The sequence below is a fragment of the Haemorhous mexicanus genome, chromosome 26, assembly GCF_027477595.1.
Source record: "Haemorhous mexicanus isolate bHaeMex1 chromosome 26, bHaeMex1.pri, whole genome shotgun sequence".
Lineage (NCBI taxonomy): Eukaryota > Metazoa > Chordata > Aves > Passeriformes > Fringillidae > Haemorhous > Haemorhous mexicanus.
This window is the reverse complement of record NC_082366.1, coordinates 1394236-1419490: the sequence shown is the minus strand read 5'-3', so window position 1 is coordinate 1419490 and position 25255 is coordinate 1394236. Positions and strand designations below refer to the sequence as shown.

At 54.9% G+C, this 25255-nt stretch overlaps 1 protein-coding gene across 1 annotated transcript in view; it reads left to right on the top strand.

The window, feature by feature from the left end:
• The first annotated feature begins 4704 nt into the window (after positions 1-4704).
• The window catches only part of SH3BP4 (SH3 domain binding protein 4), a 35019-nt gene continuing 14468 nt past the window's right edge, over positions 4705-25255 (top strand). Inside the window, exon 1 of the mRNA XM_059868365.1 lies at positions 4705-4801. The gene's annotated coding sequence lies outside the window, so the exon portion shown is untranslated. The remainder of the gene's footprint in view (positions 4802-25255) is intronic.

The window sequence follows — 25255 nt, the reverse complement described above, 5'->3', positions numbered from 1 at the left end:
CCCTCCTGCAAGCCCTGGGCCTTTTCCAGGCCCACAGGAATCTGCTGGAGCCTGACTGTAGAAATCCCACAGCCTGGAATCTGCTGGTGCACAGAGGGAGGAGGTTGGAGCCATCTCACTCTCACGTCGAGATTCATAAGGATGCACCAACAACTGGATCTCCCTCTGCATGCCCCCTGTGCTAGCCAGGGATATTTATCCATCTGGGAAGCCTTCATAACCAGCAATGATTGCCCTGCTCCCATTATCCCCTAGGGACGATGAAACAGCCTCATCCTGGGGGTTGGTTTTAGATAGAGCTGTCATTGAGGCTGGGAAATTTTCTTTTTCTCTTTTTTTTTTTGTTTTTTTTCAGCTTCCGTGGTTCTGTTGCCAGGAGAATCTCCAGAGGGAACAAAAGCTGTTTTATTTTGTGGGATGGGACTGGGGGAGGAAAGGGAAGAAGGGGAAGGGCAGAGTTAACTTGTGGGATGTGGGTCCTGCTGCTGTGAGCATGGGAGGGGAGGACAAGGGGGATTCCAAGGGGATTCCTTGGATTCTAAAGGGTGACAAGGAAAAAGGAACTCGGTGATGGTGGCTTAAAAGGAAGGATTTTGGTTACAAAAAAAAACACCTAAAGAGGCTCCAAGGGAGCTGGAGAGGGGCTTTGAACAAAGGCCTGGAAGGACAGGAGACAGGGAATGGCTCCCACTGCCAGAGGGCAGGGATGGATGGGATATTGGGAAGGGATTGTTCCCTGTGAGGGTGGGCAGGCCCTGGCACAGGTGCCCAGAGAAGCTGTGGCTGCCCCTGGATCCCTGGCAGTGCCCAAGGCCAGATTGGACAGGGCTTGGAGCAGCCTGGGCTGGTGGAAGGTGTCCCTGCCTGTGGCAGGGGGTGGAATGGGATGGGCTTTCCCACCCAAACCATTCTAGAATTCTAGGATTTTGGTTATAATAAAGGACTTTGCCATGTGGAGTGGTCTTCCAGGAGGAGGGAGGTTGGTGCAAAGCTCTCCAAACCACATCCCTTCCTACAGGAGAGGGTGAGCAGCAGGTGGGATTTGTACCCTGGCAGGGATGAGGGCAGGATCTGTGTGCAGAGCTGGGGGCAGTGAGGAAGGACCCTGCAGGAGCAGAGAAGGTTCAAGAGCTGTCCCTGTTCAAGCTCTTTCACCTCTCCCCTCCACCTCTTTGCTGCCCTTTGTTCATTCCCTGCCTCAGCTGATGTCAGGCAGGCAGAGATATTAAAAGCCTCTCCGGAAGCTCTGTCCTTTGCTCTGTGCACGTCCTCATCAGGCTTAAAAAACTAATCCCTGTTATTAGCAGGAAGTGGTTGTTACCTGGCCAGGTGTTCCTGTCACCTCACAAACCCCTTCCAGGGGTGATCACAGGTGATGTCAGCCCCTCTTCCCACAGCTTTCCCTCCCCTCTGGCACCAACACAGCCACAGATGTGTGAATTATGGGATCAGGGAATGGACTGGGTTGGAAAGGGACCTTGAAGCCCATCCCATTCCACCCCTGCCATTCCAGGGACACCTCCCACTGTCCCAGGCTGCTCCAAGCTCTGTCCAACCTGGCCTTGGGCACTGCCAGGATCCAGGGGCTGCCACAGCTGCTCTGGGCACCTGTGCCAGGGCCTGCCCACCCTCCCAAGGAAGGATTTCTCCCCAGTATCCCATCCATCCCTGCCCTCTGGTAAAAGCAGAGGCCAGGCTTGCCAATACCATGTAGGGAATTGCTGCCCTCAGCCATTGCCATGGATGGGACAGGAACAAACCCTCCAGACTCCCAGCCCCAGGAGGAAATCAGCTGGATGCCTGTGAAGGAGGAGTAAATCTACCCTGCTCCAATTCCAGCCTGGCATAACAGAATTCCAAAAGGGAAGCAGAAATAATCCATGTGGGGAGCCTGACAGAGGGTTTGTTTGCCAGTTCCAAATGAGGCAAGCCTCGTTTACGAGGCACTTCTGTGGGTAATTGGCTCTGAAGCAGGAATGTTTTACCTGCAGAATAATCCCTGTTGGAATTTATTGGCTCTATCCAGCTCCTGAACCCCTCTGAGCAAACACCTGGAAGCGCTGCCTGCGAGAGCCTCCATCCCTGCCTCGGGGTGCAAACAAAGAGCTGCTGCTGCTTCCCAGGGAGGAGTCAATAACTCAGCTTCCAGGAGAAGAGGGACATTAAACCCTGCCAGTTATCCCTCTCTCTCTGCCATCATTAACCATCAGGGCTGTAATTAATTCTCAGCAAGGACAAGGCTGGCCTGGGAAGAGCTCGCCCCGGGGGGTTTGCTATACTAACCCAGGGTTATTAAACCTACCTTGGCAGCCAAGCACGGGCTCCCCCAGCTCCAGAAAGCCATCCAGAGCATGATCCAGGCTCAGGGATTCCCTGGATTCCTACCAAAACTGCAGGATCATGGAGAAATGCTCCCTGTGGCTGTAGCAGCAAACACAGGGCTTGGGGTGCTCTGATATTCCACGTGGAAGTGGGTCTGACCAGGCTCAGGTTTGGGAGCTCTCCCTTCTGGGAGGCTTTGGGAGCTCAGGGCTCATGGCTGAGCTGCTGCTGTGTCTGTGAGAGCATCCCTGGCCCCGCAGGGGTTGGAATGAGATGGGCTCCAAACCATTCCATGCCTCTGGGATTCCGTGGTCCCCCTGCTGAGGAGGATCCGAGCTGCAGCCCTGGGGAGGGGATTGGTGCTGTTGAGGCTGGGGCTCAGCAGAGCCAGGGCTGGATGTCCAGCTCCTGTCCACAATTCCCAAGGCAGCAGCAGAGCAGAAAGGAGCTGCTCTCTTCCCCAAAAAAAGCTGGCTACACTCACACACCTGACCCAGGGGAATGTCATCCCGGAGCAGCCCTGCTCCCAGGAACTGTCAGGCCAACAATTTCCACCCAGATTTGTGCCTGAGAAACACAACAGAGGGGAATGCACGGAGAAATGAACTTCACCATGGAATTCCTGCAAGGTGGAATCCAGCACCACAGAAAAGCCTGGCCTCCCCAGGGCATTCTGTCCAGGGCTGATTGCTCCCTGGCATTGCTGCCTTGCTCTGAGCTGCTCCTGGGCACTGCAAACCTCTCAGGAATCAGAGAGGGATGGGTGCAGCTGGAATTCTCATCCCTCCATCCCAGGCTCACCAGCAATGTGCCCAAGGCACATCCTGAGGGCTGGGAAAGCTGCTCCCAGGATGAGCAACTGCTGTCACCCACAAATTGCTGATTTTTAATGGAGCTCAAGCACAGTTTTGGCACCTGGAGATGTGTTTTTTTTTCCCAAGGGATGCTTGGGAACTGCAGATTCTCATACACTTCCTCCTGCCCATTGGAAAAGACACTTTTGTCCCCAAAGCCACTCAAGGTGCCAGCCCGAGACAGGAATAAATTTGGACTTTCCAGTATCCAAAAGATGGGGAATCACACCAGAGATGGAAAAGAGGAATAAACCAACAACTCAAATGCTGATTTTAATGAGAGTTTTGCAGGAGCAGAGGGACAGGAGCACCCCAGGCTCAGTGCCAAGGCACAGATGGGGGCAGCACCCAGCCCAGCTTCATCCCAGGTGCCATCCCAGTGTCTTCCACTGGCAAACCAGGATGGAAGTGCCCTGTTGCAGTTAGAGACACAGGTTACCCAGCTACAGGGAGCTCCCCCTGGAGAAACCCCAAAACTGCCAAAATCACACTGCAGAAAAGAGCTCCCAAGGGTGCTTTGAAGTGGTTCTGTGTGGCTCCTTCTGGGGAGCCAGGAAAAGGCTGGGATGAGGCTGGGAAGTCCCAGCTGACCCCCGGGATGGGGTCTGGCCACACAAGGACTCACAGCCACCCCTTTGCCACCCCGCTTTTGTCCCTGCCCGGCCAAAACTCCATCTCCTTCTGCCGTGCTGGGCGCAGGAGGAGCCAGCACCAGGAAGAGGAAATTTAATCATCAGATCCCGATTAAACCCAGGAAAAAACAAGGAGGGGGTGGGAAGAGCAGTGGCTCGAGCAGCCCAGACCCATCTGCTCCGGTATTTCCCGCTCAGCTGCTTTTCCAAAGGGTGTTCCAAAGGGAGATGGCCACCGTGGTGCTGTTGGTGGCCACCGTCCCTGGGTGCACGTCGTATCCATGCCTGTCCTGCGGGGTTGATGCTCCTGGTAGCCCATTTCCTAACCCTGCATGCCAGCCAGGCAGCACAACCCCAGGGGGGATGCTCCCTCTGCCTATGGGATTTTTAGGGAGCACAACCTCCTTTTCCCAGCGCTGGGGGCTGTGGGAAGCTTGGAACCCACTTTTCGATCGTGCTTAACGCGAGAGACAAGTTCAGTGTTTTCCTCCGCGTTTCTCCTGCCTTCCCCACCCTGGGAGAGCAACAGGGGCGGGGGGATTTCTGCTTTACCAGGATTTCGCAGGTGGACGAAAACGGCCAAAAAAAAGGAGCGGGGGGGTTGGAGGAGAATGGGGGGCGGGAGGAGATAAACCCTCATTTCCCCCAAGGTTTGAGTGTGACCACCAGGAGTGTGCCCGCCGCGAGTGTGCCCGCGCTCACACCGGGCTGGGCGGGCGCGGCTCGCACCCCCTCCCTGCACAAGGACCCATTCCCATTCCCCCTTCCCGGTTTTCCCGTCCTTCTCCCCCCCCCACGTGTTTTACACGAGCATCTCCCCCCCCCATTCCCCTCCCCACCCCTCCCGGTTCCGCCCTCCGGCGGGGCCACGCCCCGGCCACGCCCCGTGACGTCACGCGGGCGGGCGCGCGCGGCCCGTGCCGGCGGAGGCGCGCCCGGAGCGCAGCGGGGCCGGGGCCGGCGGGGCCGGGGTCGGAGCCGGAGCGGGCGCAGGTGAGAGCCGGGAGCGGGGCGAGCCCGGGGGCTGCCGGCGGCGGGAGCGGCTCCCCGCGGGCTCCCGGGGCCGCCGGGGAAAAGTTTGTGGTGGCGGCGGCGGCGGCGGGAGGACGGCGGTAGCGGTGGCGGAGGGTCGGGGCTGAGGCGGCGGCGGAGCGCGGGGAGGCGGCCGGGGAGAGCGAGAGCGCGAGTGCTTGTGTGTGTGTGACACCGTGAGTGACACCGGGAGTGACACCGGGAGTGTGCTTGTGGCCGTGTGTAAAGTGTGTGTGTGTGTGAGACTGTGTACAAGTGTCGCGTGTCCGCATGTGGCAGGGTGACACTGTGTGTGTGACACTCTGAGTGTCCTCCGTGGGGCTGTCACTCTGTGTGTGTGGCAGTCTAAGTGCCCTCCGTGGGGCTGTCACTCTGTGTGTGTGACACTCTGAGTGTCCTCCGTGGGGCTGTCACTGTGTGTGTGTGACACTCTGAGTGTCCTCCGTGGGGCTGTCACTGTGTGTGTGTGACACTCTGAGTGTCCTCCGTGGGGCTGTCACTCTGTGTGTGTGGCAGTCTAAGTGCCCTCCGTGGGGCTGTCACTCTGTGTGTGTGGCACTCTGAGTGCCCTCCGTGGGGCTGTCACTGTGTGTGTGTGACACTCTGAGTGTCCTCCGTGGGGCTGTCACTCTGTGTGTGTGGCACTCTCAGTGCCCTCCGTGGGGCTGTCACTGTGTGTGTGTGACACTCTGAGTGCCCTCCGTGGGGCTGTCACTCTGTGTGTGTGACACTCTGAGTGTCCTCCGTGGGGCTGTCACTGTGTGTGTGTGACACTCTGAGTGTCCTCCGTGGGGCTGTCACTGTGTGTGTGACACTCTGAGTGTCCTCCGTGGGGCTGTCACTCTGTGTGTGTGGCACTCTGAGTGTCCTCCGTGGGGCTGTCACTCTGTGTGTGTGTCCTGTTGGTGTCTGAGTGTGTGACTGTGTTGTGTGTCCTGGGTGACTGTGGGTGCCGCATGTCCCCTGCGTGTGTGACTCTGTTCCTGTGACTGTGTCCCTGTGTGTCCCCGTGTGTTTGTCTGTGTCCCTGTGACTCTGTGTGTCTGTGTCCCCGTGTGTGCAGCGTGTCCCCTGTGCGTGTGGCCGCGTTTCGTGCTCGGTGTTCGTGTCCCCGCGCTGTGTCCCCGCTGCCATGTGCCGTGTCAGGCTGTAAGTGTGGCCGCGACACTCGTGGCTCCATGTCCCCGCTCCTGTGCCGGGGGTGCCGTGGAGCTGCACCCCCGTTGTCCCCCGGCTCCCGCTGGCACTGCCACGAGTGGGAGGGCACGGTGGGCACGGCTGCCCGGGCTGTCACCCTGCCGCTGTCACCGGACGTGTCCCGCAGCCAGCGCTCCCGTTCCTCATCCGCCGGGACGCTCCGGGGAGCTCGGGGCTGCTCCGAGCCGCATTCCAGCGGCTGTGCCTGGCCTGCCTTTCCCAGGAGGGCTGTCCCTGCTCGCCCAGGGCTCGCTGCCCTCTCTGCTCCCCGCTGGCTGCCCGGGGGTGCTGCGGGAGCCGGGGGTGCTGCGGGAGCCGGGGGTGCTGCGGGAGCCGGGGGTGCTGCGGGAGCCGGGGGTGCTGCCCGGGCTCGGTTTTCCAGCTGTTGCTGCCTGGCCGGTGCCGGGTGGGAGAGGTGGAGTTGTGCGGGTGTGCGGGGTGCTGCAGCCTCGGGCTCCCGGGAGCGCCGATTCCTGGGATCTCTGGCTGCTCAGGAGGAAGTGGGTGTTGCTTAGGCTCGGTGTAACTTTGGGACAGTGTGGACTGTGAGGTTGTTCTGTGCTCAAATTAAACCACGTGGCGTCAAAGCCCCCAAATCCAGAGGAGCTGTGGGATGTGGGATCAGGTGGATGCAAATTCCCAGCTCCGGGATGCCCATCACTGCCTTCCTCCCCTCTCCAGCCTGTCCTCGCTGGCTGATGCTCCCTGAGATTTGCAATGATTAACTTTTCGCTGTTAATTAATATGTACATTACAAGTTAATAATGCTGAGTGGAGCAGCAGCTTGGGTAGGAGTTGGAGTGGGGGCTGTGTGGTGTTGCCAGCTCTGTCTGGATGCTGAGGCTCTGGAATAAGGATCCATCCTTGGTTTCCTCCTGCCTGGCTGCACCAGCCAGATGCTTAAATTTGCCTTAAAGTAGAAAAAAATTCTTGGTAATGAGAATAACATCCTCCTGGGGTGGCTTGTAGGTCTGACAGGGGTCAGGGGTGGGTTTGGCACTTGGGTTAATGCTTGGGCTTGAAGCTTTCAGAGACCTTTTCCAGCCTAAATAATTCCAGGCTCCCTGGAATGTTCACATCTCCTCCTGGCTGTTGCTCCTGCACAGCTGTGTTGGTACCAGACCCTGCAGAGGGGACAGCAGCTCTGGTGGCAGCTCTGCTCTCCTCTTCTGCTGTTTCCTTCTTTCCTCCTTTTCTCTGGAGCAGCTCGCCCTGACGAGCTGGGGCTGCCCCATCCCTGAAGTGTCAGATGGGGCTTGGAGCAGCCCTGCTGGAAGGTGTCCCTGCCCATGAGGTCCCTTCCAACCCAAACCATCCATGATTCCCTCAGCTTTCCAGGGTGTCCATGTTCTTCCCACAGCGAGTTTCACCCCCCTGGTCACTCACAGCAAAAGAATTCCCACTTTTCTCTCGACCCCCTCATCCCACGGACCTGCTGAGCGTATCCCCTCCTGGCTGGGGAATTTTGCAGGCAGAGATGCCAGCTTTCCATGGCTCTGTATGTCCAAAATAACCCCGTTCAGGCTGTGGAGGGGAATGTGCTTTTCAAAAATAGCAGCTTGGTTACTTTTAATCAACCAGAGCCGGAGCAGTGTGGAGCGATTGCAGCCGGCGCTCGACATCCTAATTATGTTTGCCTTTTAATGAGAGGAAAACTATTTGCCAAGCTAAAATATTTATTTTAGCCTGGTGGGGTTGCTCTCAAGAGCTTGTGTGGATGGTAAGGAGGTGGTTTAGACACTGTGTGTGTTTTTGTTGTTTTTTTTTTTTTAATGGGAAAAGCATTTAAATCTGGCAAGAGGCTTTTTGTGGCCGGAGCTGTCTGTGCAGGGGAAGTTTCATCCTCCTCAGTCTCCGTGTTTCCAGGGGGTCTGAGGGCGGTGTCCCCTCCTGGCTCCCTGGGTGGATTTCTGCTGGCAGCTGGCACAGGAGGGAATGCAAATGCCCTCACCTCGGGTTTGGCACCTGCCTCTTCTTTCCTGCCCCAAATCCCTCCGAAAGCACCTGAGCTTTGTGGGCATGAGGTGCTGAGGAGTAGGATGGGTTTTTATAGAACCATGGAATTTCCTGAGCTGGGAGAAACCCACAGGGATTGTCCAGTCCAACCCCTGGCCCTGCACAGACCCCCCCAACAATCCCACCCTGTCCATCCCTGGCAGCATTGTCCAAACCCTCCTGGAGCTCTGGCAGCCTGGGGCTGTGCCCATTCCCTGGAGAGCCTGGGCAGTGCCCAGCCCCCTCTGGAGGAAGAACCTTTTCCTAAAATCCAACCTAAACCCCCTCTGGCACAGCTCCAGCAGCTCCCTTGGGTGCTGTCCCTGTCACAGGGAGCAGGGGATGGCAACACCCAGGAAAGTTTTGTAGCCAAATGTTGACTTCCCCAGTGACCAGTGATGAGTCAGCTTTGAAACAAGGGATCAACCCACTGGGAAATGTGTTTCTGCTTATTAACTGGGATATCTTATTTACTGGAATATCTTAGCAACTGGGATATCTCTGCTCTGGAGCCAGGCTGGGAGAGCTGGGCGTGCTCACCTGGAGAGGAGAAGCTCCAGGGAGAGCTCAGAGCTCCTTGCAGGGCCTGAAGGGGCTCCAGGAGAGCTGGAGAGGGACTGGGGACAAGGCATGGAGGGACAGGACCCAGGGAATGGCTCCCACTGCCAGAGGGCAGGGATGGATGGGAGATTCGGAAGGAATTGTTCCCTGTGAGGTGCTGGCACAGTTTTTAGAGAAGATGTGGCTGCCTCTGGATCCCTGGCAGTGCCCAAGGCCAGGCTGGATGGGCTTGGAGCAGCCTGGGACAGTGGAAGGTGGCCCTGCCCGTGGTAGGGGGTGGAATGGGATGAGCTTTGAGGTCCCTTCCAACCCAAACATCCTGGGGCTCTCTGATGGCTGCTGCAGGGTGTTCATGGGGAGCAGGGTGTGGGTGCTGCTGGGGCTCCCTGCCCTCTGGACAGTGCCCTGCCAGGATGCAGGAGCCTTCTCCACTGCCAGCACCAGCTCAGGACCCATCCAAGCCGCCCCCCAAGATTTGCAGGGCGAGGTTTAAAAGCACAGAATGTATCCTCCATGGCTTCCCTCAGCAGGAGCTGCTGCCCTGGGCTCCCTCCTGGCCAGCATTAACCCTGCCCAGGGCTTGGGCACAGGCCTGGCATTGTCTGGGGGCCTTGGCAGTGCTGTGCCAGCCTTGGCCGGGGCAGGAGCACGTGGCTGTGCTGGTGCTGGCACAGGGAAGATCCCTCTGATGGAGCTGGGAAGCAGAGAAGGGGCAGGAGAAACCCTGGGCTGCTCCTGGTGGAGGTGGTGGGGCTGAGCCCTGTCCCTAGAGCAGCTGAAGGGCTGCTGTCACCAGCCTGTGGGGACACCAGGGCAGCTTTGCTGGTAATTAATTAAGAGGCTGCAGGGTTTGCTGCATTCAGAAGGATTTGCAGCCCCAGCTGCCTCTGTGGCCATCAATAATGTTTGGGGTTTGGGGAAGGGGGAAAAGGAGAAGGCTCTTGCAGGACCTGCAGCTTTGGCACGTGCATGTGCTGACAAGTGCCTCTGCTTCCCAAACACAAGACTTGCTCCCAGCAGCTCAGAGCTGGTTTTTAGTGCTCAAGTGATGCCCCAGTTCCAGCAACACCACAACCATCCACACTGAAGGATAATTTTTCAGGATACCTGTGGCTTCTCCCCCCTCTTTGTGCTCCTCCTTGCAGCCTGGGCTCCTTAATTTCTCCTGGTGGTCCTTGGAGTGATTTCTGTGTGTTTGTGTTCCTGTGAGCTCCTAAAGAAAAGGGTGGGAGGCTGGATGGGGATGTGTGGGGTGGCTCACAGCAGCAGGGAATGCAGGAATGCACGTGGAATCCCTTGGCTGCCTCAGGGGGGCTACAGGTCCAGGTGTTTCCCAGGGAAAAATCAGTTTTTCATGGATCAAAGAGCAGACCATAAAACTTCCATAAAACCAAAATTTACATACACCATAAAACTTGTGCCCCTGGATTGGATTTTCGCCCCTCTGCTTGGAAGTTGGCATTTTGGCTGGGTTGCATGTTTTTGGGAGGAATCAGTGTGCCACCAGCAGCATTTCCTGGCTTTAATCCCAATCTTTGGTGGCCAGGCTGTGCCCCTCCACCCCTTGAGCCCATGGGAAATTTCTATTTTTAACCTCCTGGTTCCGTGTGGATTTGTGCAGGGGGTTATTTTCAGTGCCAGGAGGCAGCTGCTCCCATTCCCAGTCCCAGTCCCAGTCCCAGTCCCAGTCCCAGCTGGCAGATCAGAGGCAGAGTCATGCTCTCCCTCATTCCCCAGCTCCTGGGCCTAGAGAAGAGTTCCTGCTTTGTCCTGCTCCACCCAGGAGAGAGCTTGTGTCAAAGCCAGCTGTGGGAAGATGGCACATCCCATCTCCTGTTTGCAGGATCACCACAGAATCCCAGCCTGGTTTGGGCTGGAAGGGACCTTCAAGCTCATCCCATTCCACCCCCTTCCAATGGGCAGGGACTTCCCCAATTCCTGCCTAATTACCCAATTTCTTTCAGTTTGGGAGGATAAATTGGTAGCCTCAAACCTCTGTAGGTGAAAATACAGAGGTGGAAGGAGACATACTTGTTCTGTAATTGCTCTGGTGTTTCTTCAAAATGAAAGAGAGTTGATTTAGATGGGATATCAGGAAGGAATTCTTCCCTGTGAGGTGCTGGCACAGTTTTCCCAGAGCAGCTGTGGCTGCCCCTGGATCCCTGAGAGTGCCCAAGGCCAGGCTGGACATTGGGGCTTGGAGCCACCTGGGATGGTGGGAGGTGTCCCTGGAATGGCAGGGGTGGATGGGATGGGCTTTAAGGTCCCTTCTAACCCAAACCATTCTGGGACTGGGTGATTTTTCATCTTTTTCATCATCTGGCTGCTTTTGTGTAGATTGGAGGGGTGGTGATGCACATCTGGCTTGCAGTCCTGTTAGGTGATGGGGAAAACTTTAATAATAATGATGTTGTGAAAGCCCTTTCCTTTTCACTGCTCATTCTCTGGAGTTGCTTCCTCTCCTGCCTCATGGGAGGGTCGCCCTGGGGACCATCCCATCATTTTTGAGAGAGGAAATCACTGCCAGGGAGGAGCCAAACCAGATATTTTCTAGCTGACTCCAGAAAATCTTGACCCAGCAGAGACTCCTGGCTCTGCTCTGGGCTCCTGGGGCTGCCTGGCTCAGCTCATCCCGTGCTTCCCTCTCTCTGGGGGTAAATCCAGCTGCTGCCCTTCTCCTGCCCTGCCTGGCCACTCTGCCTGGATCAAGGGCTTTAGGTCATCCCCATAAAGTGTTCCAGGTGGTTTTGGGGGGGCAGGGCCAGCGTGGTGTGTGGCCTCCTTTGTCCTTAGGAACACGGAGAAAAAGGCTTTTTTGAAGTTGAACAATGGGAGAGGAGCAGGGCAGGAGGTGTTTTATGGGCACTGCTGCTGGGAGCTGTGATCCCAAGGGTCTTTTCCACCCTAAGTTATGGATCTGGGATAAGTCCAAGAGTGGGTTTGGTTGGAAGTCCAACCAGGGACTGTGCTGGGTGCAGCATCCCTCGTTTTGTTGGTGTGGTGGGGGAAGGTGCTCAAGTTATCCACCTAAAAACACCTGCACAGGTCAAGCATGGAGAAAGGGAGCAGGAAAAAGCCCCAGGAACTGGAGTGATGGATGCAGTGTCCCCCAGGGAGTTGATCCCAAAGCCTCCCCAGTCTCACACGCCCCTGGCACCGAGAGTGCTTCAGCCCGGCAGTGTCTGGTGTGAAATCCCCAATTCCTGCCTCATTCCCTGCTGCTGCTCCCTCCTCCTGGCTCACATCCGTTCCCAGAGCAGCTGGGGGAGCTCTGCTGGGTCCCTCAGAGCAGAGGCTGCCACGGCTAAAATTAAACAAAGAGAAACTTCCCATTTTTCTGCCAGCGCTCCGGCTTCCGGAAAATGGCAGCGCTGGAGGCAGGCGAACAGAACAGAACAAAACCAAACAAAACAGGGCCAGAGAAAAAAACCTCCTCACCTCAGAGGCATTTCCTTGCTTTCTTTCCCCCCTCTTCAGCCTCTCTCCCTCCCCATCCTGGCTGCTCCATTGAAAACCTGCCATCAGATTAGGGCTCCCGGGGTGGGGTTGCTCTGGGAAGCGTTTCCCAGGCTGCAGGGAAAGGCAGCCTGGGGAATGGCTCTGCTCCCTGCCCCAAACCCCCTCCCTGCTGATTTTGCCATCAACATCCTCACTGGGGGTTTTTGGCTGCGTGTGGCCCCACCTTTGGGGCAGGTTGAGCTGTTGGAATCCTTGAGGAAGTGCAGGGAATGGGCCTGGGAGCAGCTGGTCCTTGCAAAGGATGAGGTTGGGGGGTAGGGAAAAAAAAAGAGATGCTTGAGTGCATCCTGAAAAAAAAAGAGATCTGTGAGTCCATCCCACAAAAGCAGGACCTATATGGGTGTATCCTGCAAAAAAAAAAGGAGGAGGAGGTAGGGGTGCATCCCAGAGAAAGGAGGAGGTGGGGAGTGCATCCTGCAAAAGAGGAGGAGGGGATGCATGAGTGCATCCCAGAAAAAAGCTGGAGGGGCAGATGTGTGGGTAGATCCAGGACAAAAAGAGCTGTGCATCCCTCAGAAGGAGAAGGGTTTGTGTGGGTGTGTCCTGGAAAAAAGAGGAGCTGGGTGAGTGTGTCCCATTAAAAAAAAAAGATGAGGAGATGAGGGTATCCCCCAAAAGGAGGAGATGTGAGTAAATCCCACAGAAAAGGGGAAGCAGATGGGGGTGCATCCCAGAAAACGAAAGAGAAGATGCCCAAGTGCATCCCAGAAAAGGGAAGGAGGAGAAGGGAGGGGTGCATGCCACAGCTTGTCCTCCCTTGCTCCAGCTCCTCCTTCCCTGTGGCTGCAGGTTCCTTGGAGCGGGAGTGGTACCTCTGCAGGGATTGCTCAGGTGGGACAGGTGGGTTTTTTGGGGAAAGGGGAGGAGAACCTGGCATCCCCAGCACTGGGATGGGTTATTTTGGGGGTTATTTTTTGACCCCAGCTTCCTAGAAAGCATCTCCTTTCCAGCAGCTGAGCTCATCAGGGAGTGAGACCACAAAGCTTTCGGAGTCTTTGGAAGTGTTTTCCTTGGTTTTGTGGGAATGGACCATGGAGAAGGTGTTTGTTATCCCTGGAGGGTGGCAATTAGCAAAGCAGAGCCCCTGTGCTGCCAGTGCTGCCCTTGACCAGCTCAAAATTCCAAGAGTAGCCTGGGAAGGATGCTCTGGGGTGTGATGCCCTCCTCTCCTGCCTGGCTCTTCACATCCTGCCAAAGAGGTGAAGTTTTGGGGGGTTTGGGGTTTTTTTCCCCCTGGGAGTTGTTGGAGCCAGCCAGTGCTGCAGAGGAGCAGCTGGGTGCCCTCAGTGCTCCCAAGTCATTTTTTCCATCTCTCCTGCTGCTCCTGAGCTGTGGCCCCCTGCTCCCCAGGGAGAGCTGCCTGAAAGTTAATGGCTGCTGAAAAATGCTTTAATTAACTCAATTAGCCAGATGGTCCATCTGGGCCCCTGCAGAGCCTGCTGAGATCCCTGGAATGAGGGGGCAGCAGCTCCACCCCGGGGATGGGGAGGACACAGGGACTCATCCAGACCCCCGTGGGATGTGCTGTGCTCTCCAGAGCATCCCTGCTCTTGGACCTGCCCTGGGAGGTGTTTGTCAAGGGCATGGAGTGGCAGGACAAGGGGGAATTGCTTTGAGCTCACAGGTTTAGAGGGCAGGAATGGATGGGATATTGGGAAGGAATTGTTCCCTGGGAAGGTGGGCAGGCCCTGGCACCCAGAGCAGCTGTGGCTGCCCCTGCATGCCTGGCAGTGTCCAAGGAGAGGTTGGATGGGGCTTGGATAAACCTGGGACAGTGCAGAGGTGTCCCTGCCATGGGAATGAGCTGGGCTTTGAGGTGTTTCCAGCCCGGAGCATTCCATGGCTGTGCAGCTGGCCCTGCCACGGGACATCCCTGCAGCTCCTGCCAGGGCAGAGCAGGAGCTCCTGAAACATCCAAAACATCCAGGACAGGCCAGGCATGGAAAGAGTGAGCAGAGGGAAGCCCTGCAGGCTGTTTGAGCAGAGGAATGTGGGGCCTGGAGCAGGGATTTGGGAAGGGGGAGTGTTTAACCCCCTGTGTGCACTGTGAGTGTTCCATCCCTGTGCTGGGCTCTGAACACATCCTGAGGGAAGCTGGTTCTCCTGGCTGGGATGGGAACCTGAGTGCTGCCAGGTGGAGATGAATCCTTGAGGCAGAAGGCAGGAATGTGTGTCCTGGAGGGTTTGGATGCCACTGGTGCAGGGAAACTGAGGCATGGCATTTCTCCGTGGGGAGGTTAAACCGTGGTGCCTGCAGTGGTGGTGCCCATGTCTCCAAAAATGGGCTCTAAAATCATCCCAGAAGATGGTGGGGGTGGGGAAATGAATCTGTGTGGGAATTTTTGCTGTTGGGCCTCATTTTTCAGAGGTTGTGATGCTGCATCAGGTGCTCCCCTGGCCTGGGCAGGGCAGGGCAGGTGTTCTGCCCTGGGAGAGGGCAGGTAATTCCTGCTTGGAGGAATGGAGCTCGTGGAAGTGGGACACAGGGTAATTCCCAGTGGGAGTGCTGGCAGGGGAGGTGATGCTGCTGGGAGCTAGCAGGATGCAGAGCATCTTCCTTTGGGGTGAGCATCCAGTGCCCAGTGCTCCTGCCTGGAGAGCTCCCAGCTCATCCCCAGCTCCAAAACTGTGCACAGTCCCAGCATCTCCCTGATCCCTTTCTTCTTCTGTGCTTGGGAATCATTTGGAAGCAGAGGTCTGAGCCTGTCCATGGAAATTCCATGCTCCACAGTGCTGCAAACACTTCTGCTTCAGTTTTTTGCCTTTCACCAGAAAATCCTCATCCCCCTTCCTGCACACAGAAAAAAAAAAAAAAAAAAAGTGAGTAATGCTGGAGAAATTTGGGATGAGGCCCAGCAAACGATCGGATATCCGGCTAAGCAGGGCTCTGACTTTTGGACTGAAAGCTCCCAAATGAATAAATGCAGCAGGAGGAATGGCAGATTTTGAAGGATTATGTTTTTCTGGTGGTGCTCTGTTTTATCTCTCACTAAATCTTCACTCTGTGAAACTTGGGAATGGCTTTTTTTTTCCTTTTTTTCCTTTTTTAATCGCCTCAATATCTTTGTTTTATGCTCAGTAATAACACATTTCCCCTCATCCTGTTAAAAGCAGAGCTGATGGTATTTAAAAATAATACTGGTGCCAGTTGTCTTGTGATGCACATCATGTGTTCTGGCTGTAAATGTTGTTTACTTGGATCATGCATGGCCAAAAAAAAAAGCTGAATTCACTGCAAAAGTGGCTTGTTGGGAGGCTGAAATGCCAGTGGATGTTGCCCTGAGGAAGAATGGGTGGTGGTGACTGTCTCCCTCTTGGTTTTTCTTTCCTCCTATGGACCCTGCTGAAAAAGTTCCCTTTTTTTTTTCCTGTTGATTGAGTACTTAAGTCATTCTTCTAAATATAAATCTCTCCTGATGCGTCAGCTGTGCCTGGGATTTCACTTCTTTTATGTGGCACTTCAAGCAAGTTTTAATTAAAAATAAAAAAAAAAGAAAAAAAAAAGAAGAAAGGTCCATCTGCATTGGTTTGATATTTAGGGAGTTTTTTCCCTCATCAGGAGCGTGTCTAATTCCAGCCTGACCCTGCAAAGTCCTGCAGGCTGCATGTGGCCATCAGCTGGTTGTGCTGGAGAGCATCCTCGGCCCCTGGAAAGTTCTTGCTGTGTCCTGCTTGGAATCAGGGAATGGTTTGGCTTGGAAGGGGCCTAAAAGCTCACCTCATTCCAGGGCAGGGACACCTTGCACTGTCCCAGGTTCTCCAAGCCCCATCCAGCCTGGCCTTGGATCCAGGGGCAGCCACAGCTTCTCTGGGCAACCTCTGCCAGGGCTTCCTCACCCTCACAGGGAACAATTCCTGCCCAGTATCCCATCTCTGTCACTTTAAAGCCATTCCTGTCCCTCCAGGCCCTTGTAAATCATCTCCCATTCCCTGGAATTCCAGGTCTTTTCCTCAGGGTGGCTTTCAGTCAGTGCTGCTTCTCCTGGCTGGGCTGTCCCATCACTGCCACCAACATCTGCTGGCTGTGACCAGCAGTGAGATGTGGAAGAGCTCCATCCTGACAGGGGAAAAAAAAAATCTGGGATGCTGGTGTTGCTGTGGAAGGTGCTGAGAGCAGGAGGTGTTGTCTGGGCAGGTCGGTGGAGGTGCCATGGATTTGTCTCCTCCTGCTGCCTGCAGCCCCATGCTTTGGGTCTGGAAATGAAAACCTCATCTCTGTGCTTGTCAGAGCAGCCTCAGAGCACGGCTGGTGGTGGGGCTGGAGTTGTTCCCCACAGGAACCCACAAATGGAGGGGGTTCTGTGCTGCTCACAGGGAATGTCCCTGAGCATGTGGGGCTTTTTAACCTCAGCTTAGTCCTTGCTTCTTGAAAAGACTCTTGTAGGGAGTTGTCTTGTTCTTTTAGAGGCAGAGGACAAGCTTTGGGCTCTGCTGTATCCCCTGTGTGGCTCTCAGTGGCTTTGTCTTGTTTCCTCTGATTTGGGCACTTGGTTGGCTCCAAACCAGCCCTTATCACAGCTGACAACACTTCACCCCTCATTCAAGCTCCAAAACCCCAAAATTCAGCTCTGTGCTGTCTTACAGGTGGGAATTGAGCAACCTGGTCTGGTGGAAGGTTTGTTTGCCCATGGATGGACAAAGAAGGGCTTTGAGGCCCCCTTCCAAACCCAAACCTTTCTGGGATTCTGTGAAATCTCAGTGGGAATGAACGGAGCACGTGGCGCTGGGGCTCCTCTTGGGCAAGGAGAAGGGCAGCTCTGTCTCCTTCCAACCTTACCTGGGGGTGACTTCTTGGGGAATAACTTGTCCTCTGGAGATGTTCCCTCTGTGGTGGCTCGAGTTGTCCCTTTTTTAAGGGATGCTCCTGTGTCTGATGCCCACGAGGGAGGTACCTTGTCCTTACAAGTGCAGTACAGAGTTGTAGAAATGACTCCACTCAAGAAATAAAGCTCTGCCTGGAGCAGGGAACAGCCTGCCGTGGCTCTAGGATGACTTTCAGGTATCATTTCAATTTTGCCTGGTGACTGATGCTGCAAAAAAATGTGTTTGAGATTCAGCCCTGCTCCGTCCAGCAAGGACAGTAATTTCCAGCAAAGGTTTTTGCCAGATCTGCAGAAATTACTATTTTTGCGCCAAAGCATCTTGCTGAATGAGGGGCATCTATCCCCAAGATGTTGTGCCAGGGGTTGTGTCCTGGCCCAGAGAGCAGCTTTGCCATCACACACGGTGGGGGCTGCAGGGAGGGGACTTTGGCTCTCTTTGGTTAATCCCGACAGGGCCTCCCGTGTTCTCAAGCTGATGCAAGCAGCTCAAAGTTCGTGTCTTTGTTTGCAGATAAAGCCTGCCCATAAACATTTGGGGCTTAAAAGTGATGAAATTGGTTTCTTATCAGCCATCTGACCCACGGTGATGGGACTGAGCAGCTCTTAAACAACAAAACCCCGGAGCTCTGACAGGTGGGGGTGGGTGCTGTTGTTCTGGGGTTTTTTCCCCCTTTCATGGCACTCCTGATGCTGTGGAAAACGCTTGGAGCCACTGCTTGGATGCTGTCTGACCTCCCTCACCCCCGGGCTGAGTTAATTTGCAGGTTGCAGGGAGTCTCTGTGCAGTCTGCTGGGCTTTAATTTCGGGGTAATTAATTAAACAAGCAGGCGCGGCGTTTGCTCCTGTGTTGCATAAACAGCAGCCGGTTCTGGTGCATCTCAGGCACCCTCCTGGCTGGCACAGGTAGGTGTCTGCACCTGGAAAGCTCATTCCCACCCCTGGAGAAGCTCTAAGCTAAATTGAAGTGAGGATTTGTGCTGCTGAAAACCACCTAAAATGAGCCACGTGGTGTTTGTGTCCATGGAATGGGTGTGGTGTCCAAAGCATGCTCTGGATGGAGGCTGGAACACGTCCTGGGGTGGGCCTGCAGGTGAGGTCAAACCTGAGCTGTCCTAATCCAGGCTCTGGTTGGTTTAGATCAGATATTGAGAAGAAATTCTTCCCTGAGAGGGTGGCAAGGCCCTGGCACAGGGTGCCCAGAGCAGCTGTGGCTGCCCCTGGATCCCTGGAAGTGTCCAAGGCCAAGGTTGGATGGGGCTTGGAGGAGCCTGGGACAGTGGCAGGTGTTCCTGCCCACGAGACAAACTTTAAGGTCCTTTCCAAGCCAAACCATTCCATGGTTCTCTGATCTGTCCCCACATCTCCTTCCTACTTGCACCATCACCTGGGAGTTTGCTCTCCAGGTATCCCTGCCCTCTTTCTGACATGGAAATAAATCCCTGGGTCAGTCCCTGGTGAGATTGGGTCAAGCATGGAGCATCCCATGATGCTACCAACCCCCATCTTTCCTTCCCAGGAGAAGACCAGCAGCTCCAGCAAAGGGTTAAGCTGCTTAAACCCAGGTGTCCCTGGCAGTCTGGTTTGGGAATGTTTACCAAAGAGGAGCTTAAAAAACCCTGCTGTTTTGAGGGAATTCTTTGCAATGTGCTGATTCTGTTTGTTTCTGCTCAAAGAGAGGAAAGAAAGGAAGGTTTTTGGCTCCCATCAGCATTTTCAGCATAGCTGAGGGTGTCCTGTAATCCAGCAGCAGATCAGTGATGGATTAATCAGGAAGGTGTGCTAGAAAATTAAACCAAGGGGGTGGGTTTGCCCCAGCTTGAACCAGTTCTTGGAATCCAGAGAGGTTTCATTCAGCATTGCTTGGTGTCCAGGTGGCAAGCTGGGAACAAAACCCCTTGTTTTTCCCAAAAATGGACCTCCTGCCTGAGGACACCTGGAGATGGATCAGTCTTGGGGGAGTGCTTGGGCTGGGAGGGCAGCGTGGAGTTGTCTGGGAGCTGCCTCGTCTCTGGTGGTCTGCAGCTCATCTCTGGAGCTCTGTGCTGTCCTCTCTGCACCAGCTGTGGGGGCAGCCTGTCCAGCCAGCAGCATGAGTGACTTCCTTGTGCCTGCCCTTCTCTGGTCACGCTGGTGGGACTGGTTTTCCAGCCAGGAACGAGGAGGACACGTGGCACTGCAGCAGCTCCTCTTGTCAGGCAAGGGCAGAATCACTGAAGGGTGATGGGGACAGGGCTCTGAGGTGTCCATGCAGTTAAAGCTCTGTCATCTTGTCCTCCTGGGGAAGCTCAGCAGTTCAGGGACTTTGGGTTTTGACAGCTCTTGATGGCCAAATTAGCATCCAAATTATCCGAGGAAGGTGCTGGGACTGCGGGAGCTGCTCCAGGATTTTCTCAGTTAGTGCCTTTTGCCTTCAAGCTCCCATGGATCTGGTTGGTTTGAGATGGGGAGGAGGGGCTGAGTGGCCCCCCTCGGGTGGTCATGAGAAGGTTCTTGCAGCACCCTCAGAGATGGGAAGCTGTTTCCCCTTCTTCTGACTTCCAGGGTTTCCTTTACTCTGCTCTTTGTGGGTGTTGGCCTGAGATCTCCTGGGTGACCGTGGTGTCTGTATGCATTGTCCTGGTGATTCTGGCAGGATCTTTTCTTTAAAAGTGTCTTACTGTGGCTCTGGAAATCTGGGTTTCACTTCTCCTCCACCACCGACTGCCTGTGTGAGCTTGGGCTGTTGCCCAATCCAGCTCAAGTCTGAGTTTCCCTGCTTTGAGAGACGTTTGGTCCATGCTTTGGGCCCTAAGCATCCCTCAGGGACAGTCTTGCTTTGGCTGTTGGCCAAACTCTTGGGCTTGTGAAGGACTTTGGAGGGGCTGTGAGGGCTTGGAGGAGGACAGTTCTCTCCTGGACTCCTGTTCCACCCAAGGGTTTTAAAGCTTGAGTTTATGGCTTTTGTGTTTAACTCCTCTGGGAGCACAGCACTGGATGTGACTTTGGGGTTTCCTGACTTTGTTGGTGCCCATGGGACTTGTCTGGATTAAACTCCTTGCCCTGCCAGAGGAGCATCCATCCAGGTAAAAAGCTAGAACACCTTGTGGGGTCCTTTTCCACTGGGGGGAAGCAAGGGCCAGCGTTGGGTTGTGTCATAGCCATGAGGGAGATCCTGAAGGTGAAGAACTCACAGGGCAAAACCAAGTCCCTAAATCAGATTGTTTGCTAAAATTTGGAAATGTCACTCACTCTGGGGCTTTTTACAGCCAGAACCAGGACTGACAGGAGGGCTGGTGGACATCAGATGGGATTCTGTTCCTGGTGGAGATGAGTTCCCCATTGCCTTCCAGCCCATCTGTGCAGTTCCTTGCTGTAGGACACCGTGGAGACAAAAATGTCTGTGGGTTCAGGGAAGGACTGGCCAAGCCCTCCCCTGTTGAGGTCTCCTTTGCTCTCACTGCCTCACCAAGAGATGCTGGGGCAGCCAGCACCTCTGGATTTTTACCTGGCTCAGTGGAATGCAGGAATCTCCTCTTGGGAGCGCCGCGCTCTCCGTGCTGGCGTTCAGCAGCATCCCTTGCACCGAGGACCATCCCACTGGTGACATCCCTCTGCCTTGGTTTTTGTGGGAATGCCAGAGGTGGTGGCTGGTCTTGCAGCCCGTGGCAGTGTTGAAACCATGGCAGAGGTCCAGCTTTCTTTGCTTCCCCGTGTTATCAGGACGGGCGTGCGTGTCGTGGTTTTGTCGCTGTGGGGCTGGAGGACCTGGGCTGTTGTCCCAGGAAAAGCTCTTTTGTGGCCCTGTGAACCTCACAGGTGTTCCTGCCCCATGCAGCACCTCCAGCACCTTCCTTTAGAGGTTCTTTAAACCTCTGCCATGCCAGCACATTTCCAGGGATTTGGGGTGGGCTTTGAGGTTGCAGTGTGCCTGCGTCTCCAGGAGCCTCCTCTGCCGTGGCATCAGTGCTGGGCAGCAGCAGGAGGCCCTGCAGGGAAATCTCCCTTTTCCCACCCTCAAGACTAATTTATATTTGAGTCTCTTGCAGCTGGGGATGGATATCCAGGGGGATATCCCTCGTGCTCCAGAGTGGCTGCTGTAAAGGGAAGCTCTCCCATCCTTGCTGCTTTGCCTGTGAAGGATGACATCCCCGGCAGGGAGGCTGTGGTGGACACCAGGCACCAGCAGCACACACAGCCAAAACTGCTTCATTCCCCTCCCTTCTCCATCAACCTGGCCGTGCTTGGCTTGCCCTTGCCTGGCAGCAGGAGCTGAGCCAAGCTGGAGCTCCAGGGCAGGATTTTTCCACGGCAGGGAGTGGAGGGCAGAGCATGGCACAGGCTCTGCTTGCCTTGGGTGCAGCCATTCCCACATCCCGTGGTGGGAATGGGCTCCAAAGCAAAGCCCTGGGACGTGAGGGTGCTGCAGGAGGGGTGGGAGGTCCCGATGCTTCCACAAGTCCCTTCTTGTTTGCTGGAATAGGGACTGAAGGAGCCGTGTGTTGTGTTCCTGGCAGCTCCCAGCAGGCTCGTCTGGGACGGACGTGTGGGTTCACACCAGGCTGTTCCTTCTGGTACAAAGAGCTGGTGTTTGGTGTTGTCTTTAGGGGTGGTTTTATCTTTGCTTGGCTTGGGTGGGTTTTTTTTTTCTTTGGAAGATGAAAGCGTCAGCTTGGCAAACGCAAGCAGTGAGGGAGGAGGAGGAGATAAGAGAGAGGCAGCGGGGTCAGGAATCACTGGGCATGGCTGGCATCATGCTTGGGCCAGCCTTCTGAGGGGAAAATACCATCAGCAGCCAGCTCTTCCCCACCCATCCCCTCCAGCAAGGCTCATGGAAAAGGCCTGGATCACTGGGAGATGAGCCACAAGGGCATCAGTCTGTTCCTTGCCACCAGCTGCCTCCAAAGGCATCCCAGCCTTGCAGGAGGCTGCAAAGGACCTGGGTAGGGCTGTGCTGATGTGTTTAAATTGGATTTACCTTGCCAGTTTCAAGGACATTGTGCTTTTTCACCTGCCTCGAAGATCTTCAGTACAAGCATGGGAAAAGGAGGGAATTCTGAGGGGGTGGGATCCTTTTCCACTGGGGGGAAGCGTGTGGAGCAAGGGCCAGCCTTGTGTTGTGTCACAGCCGCGAGGGAGATCTTGAAGGTGAAGAATTCACAGGGCAAAACCAAGTCCCTAAATCAGATTGTTTGCTAAAATTTGGAAATTTCACTCACTCTGTGGCTTTTTACAGCTGTTTTTGTAGGCCATTGCACCTTGCAGTGGGTTGGTGTCATCTGGCACTCCCTGAGCAGCTCCCTCAGGGCTGGGGTGTCCCCAGGGTGTGGAGGAGTTCTGATCTGATCTGATCTCCCCTTTTCTGCATCTGCCCCCATGGATTTGAGTTCCTGGGGGTTTTGTGACTGATAAAAGCAACATTTGCAGTAAATTCATGGTGTGGGTCAAGTGGTGTGGGGAGAGCTGTGGCTCTGGGACACGAATTCCTCCCTAGGAAAAGTTTAAATTTGCTCATATCCAAGCAAAGCCGACTGTTTTTAAAAGAAACCTCCAAAAATACTTCTGTGTTTCTAGGAGAGCCAGAGGAACTTGACTTTTGAGAAAGTAAAAACAAATTAAAAGCCATAAAGCAGCAAGTGCCTGGAGTTGATCTTGGCTCTGCTGTGAGGAGAGGATGATGAGGGATTGATTGGAAGCTTTTTTTTTTCCCCCCCAATTTTCAATTTGTGGCCAAAGGTAGGGTGGGAGATTCCTCTTGAGCTTGCACCACAGTCTTGAGAGACTTCCAATGGATTTTCCAGGGAAAGCAGGGTCCAGTTCTGGCAGAGTTGACCAGTCCTGTGTCCCGGTGGCTCCTGTTCCTTGTGCTTCCCACAGACACGGAGTGCCCTGCTGGGATGGACCCTGCAGCTCCATCCCAAGAGGGAGGGCTGGGGATGAGGGATGGGCAGGGATGTGCACAGCTCCCTTTGCTGCTGGCAGCTCCTTGGCTGCCCCTGCAAGGACCTGGCTCCATCTCCAGCCCTGGTGGTGCTTGGTACCACCCAGCCCTGCCAGCCCTCCTGGCTCTTATCAGCCCAAATTCCTGGCAGCCAGGGGGTTCCCCTCACTGAGGGCTCCTCTCCCACCTGCACCACATCAGTGCTTGTTGGAGAGGACCTTCCCTTGGCCAGCAGCAGGTCCTGCTTCCCACCCACCCTCGGGCTGGGCACTTTTGGGTGTTCCCGTGGTTTGATTGTTGCATTTCTTTGCTCCAGGACGTGGGTTTGGGCTTTTTCCCAGGATTTGTCCCTGTGCAGCATGGCTGGGTGCCCGTGGTGTGTCTTGGATAGCTCAGTGTCCAGCCAGAGGTGGGTCCATGCCATAATCCCATCAGGAATGATGGCTGGAGCTGGGCTGGACAGGGCCCTGCTGTGCCTGCAGAGTTAGGGTAAGTCCCTGCATTTCTGGGATAAGTTGTTCCAGACGTTTTGCAGAAGTTGTTCTTAATCTTCTGCATGCCAGGAAATGTTGCAGCTGCGTGTTGAGGTGCTGCAGGAAAAGTTTGGTTTCGTTTTTAGTGCAGTTTTAGTAAGTGTGGTATTTTTAGCAGATGTGACACTGTCACCAGCCCCAGACCTGCTGCTGCTCCATGCCTGGGGGGGACCTGAGGGAGCAGCTGGAGCTGTGTCAGGGGATGTTCAGGTTGGATTTTAGGAAAAGGTTCTCCCTCCCAGAGGGTGCTGGGGCACTGACCAGGCTCCCCAGGGAAGGTTAAATCCAGGGGCAGCACCATCCATGCCAGGAAGCTGTGAGGATGCACCCATGGAAATCTGCTCGCCAGGGCTTCCCTAAAGCTTTCTCCAGCTCCCAGCAAAGCCTGCTTAGTATTTGGGAAAGAAAAATGTCACCTCTGTGGGGCCCTGATGCAGGCAGCTGGATTTGTTGGGATGGGGGGAGCAGGCAGCAGGTTCCCCTGGCTTGTAGGGCTGGATTTGACCCTGCAGCATTCCCTGTCCCTCACAGGAGGGAAAAACCAGCGTGAAAAGCAGGTGTGGGTGCCTTCGAGGAGCTGCTGGCGCTGTCAGGGTGTGCTCTGCTCGCCCACTGGTTTCCTTCCCCCCACCATTCATTTCGGATGCTGTTTGTGCCTTTGGGTAAACAGATGGGGCTGGGTTTTTCCCTGCTCTATATTTAACCCCAGGCTAAATTTAAAGGGCTTTCAGAGGAGTTTGCAGACCATTGTCTCGGTGATTTCTAAACAATTCTTGCCCCTTCCACCCTTTGTTTCCCCCCACTTATCCCTTTTATCCTCGCAGAGCCCGGATTTGAGGCTTTGCTGGTGACCTCTGCAGTCAGAAGCATTTTGGGTCCATCCCCAGCTCCGAAACGGGGCTCCCATCCCAAACCCAGCCTTGTGGGGGCCTGGCCCCCATCCTTCAGTGTCTGTGTGCATCCCTGCATCCAGGAGGGACAGACAGACCCAGGGTGCTGCTGTCAGGAGAGGAAATACCTTTCCATTATCCCTCATTTGTGTGCAGATTCCCACTGCCTTCTGAGGCCTCAGGGTTCCGTGCAGAGGGGATTTTTCCAGCTGTTTCTCTACACAGCCACATCTGTCAGAGACCTTTAGCAGGAAGCTTCCCATCTCCTTATATAAATAGAGGAGGAGGGGGAGCATCCCTGCAAATTCCAGGCTTGTGGATCCCATCAGTGAGAGCTGTCAGGGCTGTAGCTGCCATAATTAATATAAAATTCATTTGATGCTGGACCAGCAGGCAGGTGTTTCAAAACATATTTCTGGCTTACACTTGGGTTTTTTTTTTTCTACTTTGTGCAGTGCTGCCCAAAATTCCAAGGGGGAATTTTGGGATGCTGCAGTGGTTTGATTTGATTTTATTTGATTTTAAACAAGAATTGCCAAAATCCATGAGGTGTGGGGTCTCTAGAGGGAGGCACTGTGTGGTTGGGCTCTTTCCACACCACCTGGAAAAGCTGCAATCCCAAATGGCATTAATGGCTGGAACTGGGTGGATGGTGAATGGTGAGCATCCTTCCTCCCTTCCTTGCTTCCTGCTGGAGGTTTTCCCTGCTTATTCCTGCTTATTCCTTTGTCCTGCCCCTGGCAGCAGCTCCAAGTCCCCTTTCTTACCTGTCCCAGCTCTGATAAGCTCAGCCTTGACTCAAAGCCTGGATTCCCTGTGTTTATTCCCAGCAGGACCCGACAGGAGGGAAGGCTCTCCTCCAAGGGGAAATGTTTGCACACAACTTCTCCCTTCCCTTTTCTGGCTCTGTGCATCCCTTCCAGCCAGCCACATTCCTGGCATACCAGCCCTGGGGATGGCTTGGGAAGCATTTCAAGCA